We start from the raw sequence: 6,456 nt of genomic DNA on the forward strand, positions 1-6,456 counted from the left end.
CTGTAACAGACTAGCAGGGACATGCAAATAAAATAGTTGAAACTACTTTTTCAGTTCCTTCCAAATGAATTAGCATGTTAATGGGGTGAATGCCGTGCTTTGCATTTCTACTCCTACAGGTCTTTGCATATTTATAAAAAGCAATAGTTAATCTTTCAAGAAAGACATGAAATAAAAATATTGTTCTCAATTCAGCATTTGTTTGGGTTATTCTCTGGAGTTAAATTGAATATATAACAGCATTCATAGCCTTACAACAGATACCTGCAGCACAGCATGCAAACTTAATGTATAGTCATTCATTCAGTTCTTTGAATTTCCATGGCAATTCCTTCATGCAGTAAAATCTGCCTATTTAATTTGGTCAGGATCCTCATTGCCCTTTTGAATTATATGCACAGACATACCAAAACACTAGGTTGTAGTGTTAGCCCTAAAACCCTTCCCTTAAAATGGCTGCTGGTTCGCTTTCCCCTGCTTTGTGGGCCCTACACCACCTCTCAGGCTCCTGGAGGACAGTGGATCTCAAAATGAGAAGGCCTGTGTACCAGGCCTGCAGCAGGCTACCCTTGATGGCCAGTGGACTTCTGGGAAGCAGAACAATACTGGGAACAAAGAAAGATGCCAGAGAGGGATACATTCCTGGAACAACAGGGACTGAGGCTTCAGTTGTGCCATGGGGAGTAGGGCGACACTACACGATGACACAACACAAAGAGCAGGTAGGAAATAAAATGATAAAAGAGATGAACAAAATCTTCCAACAATGAAGACTGTGATAAATTTAGAGAACCACATTCAAGGAACTCCCTCAGCAGACCATGCTACTGTCATCCTCACAGCTTCTCCCACTGCCCACCAGAGATGGAACAGCAGGTGTCATAAACTAGGGAATACATGGAGGCTGTAAGGGGTTGGGGTACCAGTCTGTGATACACCAGGAAAGAGAGAAAAGGACAGAATCCAGGGATGGTGCAGAAGCCTTCAGATGTTACCTATGAGGCACTGGGAAGTTGCCTTGATTGCCACTGCAGTCACTGCTTCAAAGGATGAAAAACCACCAGTTTAGAAAACGGGAAATTTGGAAGGGCTTTTAAGAGTGAAGACAACAGTGAGGGTTATCCCAAGAGACAGCTGATATCCCATGTTAAACAAAGGAATCTTCCAAAAGATGGACAGAAAATCTGCTTATGTTTCACTGCAGAATCCCTCCATCTCACCACTAGTATAGCTAATGCTACCATGTAGTGCTAGTCCTGGTTTTCTCATTCTAATGTGTGTTAAACACAAAATCCACTGACCAGTTCTGCTGATAGTTACTCCTTCTCCACACACAAACACTACATGACTGGAGTGTCCCTTCCATACAACTTTTTCAATAAAATATTCCCCAGTCATGGATTAAACATTCAATCCTTGGAACAGAATAGGTTGTAGTTGATTTCCACTGAATTGGTTATCACGTGCCAGTAAATCTCATTATCTTTAGAAATGAATTTTTTTTCCACATCCAAAATCTTTCAGCCACTCTTTTACTTGCATACATGTTGCCTCTATTCACAGATGGACTCTATTTTTCACTGAATACTTACAAAAGATTGAATTTCCTCACATGATTGGTAATCAGTCCTGTATGTGAAATAAAGAAAATCAAAAGTAGAAAAGGTAAATGTATTCTGGCAAGTGTTTCTTAGTCTGTTTCCAATCACAGATTTTATTTCTGTGGGCCAGAAATGCATGTCTCTGTGTCTTCAGAAAGTTATTCTTATGTTGTGTCTCACTAAAAGCCCATTTCTTCAGGTTTTTTTTTTTCCATCAATAAGCTGGTGTACAAATATAAATTACTAGCAAGTCTTAAAACGTGAAATAAAACTACAAAATGAAGTTTCAGAGCATACAGTTAGAGTGCCTAGTCAAGAAAAATTGAAATGTCTGTTGCAATGAATATGAACTTCAGGGTTTCACCTTTACTAAAAAAAAATCAAATAGACTTATATTTTTAAAATACTACTATCAGACATTGAAGTGTAGAGGAAGAACTGCTATGACTAATAAGATAACTTATAAAGGCAGATCATGCATAGTACTGACACTTGGGCAAGAACTTCCTAAGGTTCTGTTTTGAAAGGCTCCATGATGATACAAATTTCTTTCAAAAAAAATATTTGTTTTATTAAAAAAAAAGGAAACACTCAGCTTTTCTAAACAATCCCCCAAACGAAGCAAATTTGACATTCATTAATCAGCGTTGAGATTAACTTTTTTCCATCCTCTAGTGCTAAAATAAAGCTGCAGCCTCTAACACTTCCTGTTTGTGTTCCTACATCCTTAGTGGGGGTGTTTTTATTTTTTATTTTGAATGTTTTGTTTTAGGTATTTTTGGGGCAGGGGGAGGGGGGAAACAGGACTGTTTTCTTTTAAACCATTATTGCCAGCATCATGGAAATCAGTTAGCATACTCAGGCAGAAACTCCAACCTACACAACCTAACAAAAGAAAACACAAATCAAAACAAGTTTTGGGCATGCTTCACACTAAACCAAACCAGGACAGCACCACAATTCTTAATGCAGTCCAAAACCAGGCACTTCCTTTTTGGCCAATAAAGTTTTACATTCTTTTTGCCAGTAGCGAACTTAGCTTTTTAATACACCATGCATTTCCCTGGCACTTTGGCTAAAAGTGAAAGCTGCTGCAGCCCAACTATGTTATTTTGACTTCTGATACAATGCAAGCATGGACACACATACACTCCATTACCTTCCATCCTTCTCTTCACAGTGGTAATAATGCAGAGGCGAGAAGTGAGGCTCTCTCCTTCCACTCTGTACTTTGCTGCTCCATTTGCTCTAAGAGACTGTGACCAACTGTTCCACCTACTTTAGCTTGACTTTGCTTAAACAGTGTTCTCAGATGTCTTCATTCTCTTAGGTCAGCCGGTTTCCTTATGACTGATCCACGAGGGAGTCTGTATATTGTGATCCAAACTGCTCATCTAAATTAAGTCCAGCATTTCCTCTTGATTGCAACAGAGATAAGCTGCTAGATGATGATTTTTAGTGGGGAAAATATGTTCCCCTGGGACTTCAAGGATAATACACTATACTACTGAAGTTCCAAGGATATGAAATAACACTCAGCATTATGTAATAAAAGGATCAAGTTAACAGAACATACACTGAAATATCACCATTGAAATGCATAGAGAAATCATCTTTCCCCCAATCTGTAAGACCTCTAAAGGGAGACTCAGTCCTTCAAGGCTAAGCAGGTGCTCAACACCACACTGAAATCTCACACGCTTACAGGTAACGCAGACCTAAATTTCTTGGTTGCAACATATCACTAAACACACTTTCTCCAAAATCAAAGATCCAGATTATTCACTGGAACAAAAGAAGGAATTATCTATAACAAGTAGGATCCTGTTCTTAATTCTAAAATTATTTCTATAGCTTAAACTATTAAAAATAAAAAATATTTAAACTCAGATATTCCTTAAATCTCAGACAGATTTTAAAAAAAACCTGTTCATTAGTCTCAGCAATTTTTTTCTATTGAAAACTTTCAGGAACCTAAATATAAATAAACACACAGTAAAATGTCTCAGAAACAGGGTCAGTCATTGGAAGCTACTTTTGCCAGCATCAGTTTATGTAGTCCATTACATTTCTTTTGCCATAAAATTTTATTAAGTCCTAGTAACTTTATTGGTTTCTGGGCATCATCAGTTTTAATTACTATTGCTTTTTGTTCTGCTGAGTTTGAATATTTTTAATCTATCCCTTTCATCTCCTTTTACCAAATAAATAAATCAACTTATTTTTTATTGTAGTATTTACCATACAACTGCAACTGTGTACATAAATTAAATTAAAATGTATTTTAAGTTAGATGAGGAAAAATAAAGCTGAAGAAACTGAAGAAGGCTAATCATAAACAAAGTGAGACCCTAATTACAAAGCTTAACAAAAAAAAAAGCCCCCAAGCCCAAGAATAAGAACAAAAATCTTAACAATGGAGAAAATCATTGTTATCTTATTCATGGTCACATTTAAGCTTTTACATATTTCATAATACCCATACACCTAAAACACATATATTTGACCTTGGCTTGTTAATTTGTCATTCCTAAGCTCCATAATATAGGCTGGGAGGTCTCAAAATTCTGCTCCTGAAATTCAAAACTTAAATAAAGAAGGAACTTTTTCAATCTAATAAAGACGCTTTTTTTTTTTTCACTCTGTTGTCCTTCTGCTTGGATTAAACATCCAAGAGTAGCATAAAAAACCCAAAATTGTCCCATGTATTACTGCTATTACTCTTCGCTTCTGCTCATGTTGCCAACTATATAACCAGTGATCATACAGGTAAACATAATATACATTACATTGCTGATTACTGTTTAGACAGGCCATAAGATACAAGGCATAAAGCATTGCTTGCAACAGCAGTACCCTGTAAAGAACCTTCAGCACCAGGTAAGCTGAACTACTGCAAAAAATGTTGAATAAATTCCCCCAAAATACTCAAAGTATAGAAAGGACCTAAGCCAGCCACTGAGTTTAAGGAAGCATGTGTCTGCAATTTCCTTCTCAACCTTCCATATGATATGAAGCTGAGATAAGAAGTACCTTCAATATTGACACGTTTTTTTTTATGTTGTTGAATTGCTTGGACAACAGTGAAAAAACTTCAAATTTTGTCCAAACCCAGAGGCTTGAATGGAATATCTGATTTTCTACAATGGAAATCAGATATTTATTTTAAATAATGCCTACACTTAAGAAATGCAAATTTTTGACAAATACTTAGGAGGTCCATTAAATTCTTAACTAGCAGTTTACTTCCATTTCTAGCTTGAGCAATCAGAGGTAAAGCAATGAGGAGTGTGGGTGTGGAGAAGAGACAGATATCCTGATATCTGCCTGGAACAATCTCTGCCCCTCTCAGAGTTCCTTTGTTTTGGCTTGTTTTGTTTAGAGCTGCAAGAACTCTGCAAATGGGTGTTCCCAGCTTCTGGCAGCCATATGTGCTGCCTGCCATCTGTTTTCATTCCACCGCACTATGGAGACAAGCACGCTTTATTTTTAGTGTTCTACATTTCCTGATGTTGCACATAGTAAGGATTATATCTTAAATCCAACCCACTATATTTGAAAAATCTTCCAATGTTAACAAATGAGTTAAGGAGACAGATTTTCCTACAAGACCAGATAAGATAATTTTCACTACCTATTTCTCATTGTAGGTTATATAGTTTACACTGAAGTTAGTTTGATTCCTGCATAGCTGTGCTTTGTACCTCTTCTTTCTCTCTACACTGCCTAGAAGGGGCTTCCTTCATGTATTTTAAGGATACATCTTCCCAGCAACTTCCTGGGGTGTAGGAAATTTCTAAGCATTAAATGTCAAAACAGGATATGAAGAAATCAACAGCTGGACAATCAACTCTAGACAGACAACAGTGCAAAAAATACTTGTTTAAAAGGAGGAATTCTGTGCACAGGTTCCCACATAGTTCTGTGGCAAACCATGCACCCCAGAATTAGTTTGCAAGCATTAACTGGGTAATACAGTATTTATGTAAACTTTTAATGGAAAAGATTTCACTCTTAGATCTCAGTGCAACCTTGGAAGGCACCCATGGATGGCACAGTGGACAGCCAGCTATTCTTTAAAATGTACCTGACTAAGCTGTACTCTAGAAAACACTGCTGATTTTACCTGTATTAAGCCATATATTTCTAGCCAACAGTATTTTTTTTAATTACCCCATTTAATCTCCACCTCCTCAAACTTCTAAAAAGTTTTGTAAGCACTGACTTCTATCTACATGTGCCCTGATTACCATCTACCACTCACCCAGTACTGTACTATTGCCAGCAGAACTTAATAACCATACTTTTAGAGCAGATTGCAGCACAGATCTTTCCACCATGTAATACTGCAAATTCAGGATACTGTAAGTTAACATTAAACAACTATGGATGAGGAATTACCTCTAGTTTAAATAAAAAATTAAAATGTATTAAAAGCTGGGCTAAAATGGAGATCAAAAGAGGAAATTACTGCCTTTAAAACAGCTTATGTGTGAAGAGATTCAAAGTGTTCATTGTTTATAGGGTACTCCAAAAGACAAGAGAACGAGTTCCATTTAAATTTTTCATATTAGCTCTATTCAGCGTGGGATACTTATTAATTCTTTCCTAAAATAAGCACTTCTATTCATTGCATGTGATCTTATAAATACAGAAGTACTTCTTGATTAATTAGACTGGCAAGAAATTTTTCCAACTTTTTAATTCATTCAAAGTTTTTAAAAATGGACTTCAATTACTTTACTGTTTTAAGTTACCTGCAGCTATCACTCTTCCTCCTGAGATTCTGACCAAAATGATGAGAAAATTACTTTATCTTACTACTTTTAAATATAGTCTACCTTCTGATTTTACA

The sequence above is a fragment of the Haemorhous mexicanus genome, chromosome 1 (genome assembly GCF_027477595.1).
Source record: "Haemorhous mexicanus isolate bHaeMex1 chromosome 1, bHaeMex1.pri, whole genome shotgun sequence".
NCBI lineage: Eukaryota > Metazoa > Chordata > Aves > Passeriformes > Fringillidae > Haemorhous > Haemorhous mexicanus.